Consider the following 1,823-nt stretch of genomic DNA (forward strand, 5'->3'; position numbering starts at 1 on the left):
AAAATCCAGTCTCATAATAAAAGCAGTACAGCGTATTTAACAGCAAACCACGTTAAAGTGCAGGAATTGGTGCTCTGAGGTGCGAAACACAGATTTTGTATTTTAGTATGTAAAAACGATGTTGTTTGTGGTTTGTGTGTCTTTAGTTTGATTCAATGAATTTGTTTCGTAAAAATATAGAAATAAGAAAATGCTGAATTTCACCTAAACAAGAAGCTCACCAAAGGAAAAAGAAAAACTCTTAAATAGATGCTTTGGTGAAACAAATTGATATTTATGTGGAATTTATTTTGTATTTTCATTTAAAATGTGTTATTAATTGTATTTTATGAGTTCTTTTGTTACTGTTTTGTTTTGTTATGCTGAAATTGTGTGTTTTGCACTTCTGGGCCACCGTAGCAGCAGAACTGCAGTTTGTGACTTTCAACTTTGATTGACAACGAATCAATTCCTAACAACACACACATTGATATTTGATTTTTCTTGATAAGTTGGATGTCTGGACGATTTTATTTGTGCGCTGCAAAGGAGGCCAAGCTTTTACTCATTTGTAAGTTTAACTCTAACACCTGAAAAATATATCAAATTTTTGGTATTTCCATACAATCCAGAAGAACATCTGCAGACAACATAAGAAAATAAGTTCTAATAGAGCATGGGCTTCAACAGAACATCACTTTAGGCAATATCAGTTACCATATTGTAGTTTTATCCAGTTGCTCTGGTACAGTAACATAAGATCAGACACTGGTCTTCCAACCTGCAGAAATGTAATGTCTTGAACTCCAACTCGACACTTAATCGTGTTTGATGTGTGACTTTATCCGGCTTTATTAGCTTCGTTGCAGTATGAGTAGCGGGACATTCTTCCTCTGGATGTCTCTATGGTAATTGAACTGCAAGTGTTTGCTATCTGGGTGTGTAAACTGTGGGTCATTACATTCAGAGAGTTTCAGCAGAGGTCACCATCACTGTCGCCATGGTGATGAGTGTGCGAGTCTGCACATGCTCGTGTGACTTAAATATATCTGGTCCTACACTTACAATCATTTGGTGGAGTCCTCATAGCAAATTAAGTGAAGCTAGAAAGCATTTATAACAGATTCTATAGATTTAAGAAGTTATCTGCATATAAAACCTCAAATGTATGGAGTCTCATTAGTGTCAATAAAATAACTGACCTAATATATTATGATTCAACCTATGTAGTGAAAGGTTCTCTATTAATTCACTGTTTGAAAACATAAAATCAAAAACAAATGTTCATTGGCAATATTTTTAATCATGAGCTCCGTAATACATACAAAAATGCAAATTGAATTGATTTGTAATATATTTATAAATGTGATTGTTTTTTTCAGAATAAGAAATGACAGTTTAAAGTAATTTAAAGGACCAACTGAATCTGAGGACAAAATGCACATATTTCTTCAACAAATAATTTCATGTTGCTGTTTAGAATTCATGAAAAAACAAAAATAACTGAATAACTAAATATTACCAAAATATTGTTACTAAGTTTCTCCTCTCAAGCTAAACCCATAGGAAACAGAGTTGCTGCCCTAATATAAAGCAACCTAAGTCGCATTCTGATTGTTTTTGTGGTATTTCCAGCTCTGCAGTAAGCTTTATCAGGGAGGTAAAATACTGTATGTTCACTCAGTCGCCACTAAGAGGCGCTCTAATGTAAAAAGTTGTTGATGCAGTCAGACTGAGGATTTAATTAAAATTAAAGACCTTTCTAGCTCTGCTTCATTCATCATAATCGTTTTCCATTGCAGTATCCAATAAGACGAGGACAGAAACATAGAAAACACAAACAA

This window comes from Acanthochromis polyacanthus, chromosome 22 (genome assembly GCF_021347895.1).
Source record: "Acanthochromis polyacanthus isolate Apoly-LR-REF ecotype Palm Island chromosome 22, KAUST_Apoly_ChrSc, whole genome shotgun sequence".
NCBI lineage: Eukaryota > Metazoa > Chordata > Actinopteri > Pomacentridae > Acanthochromis > Acanthochromis polyacanthus.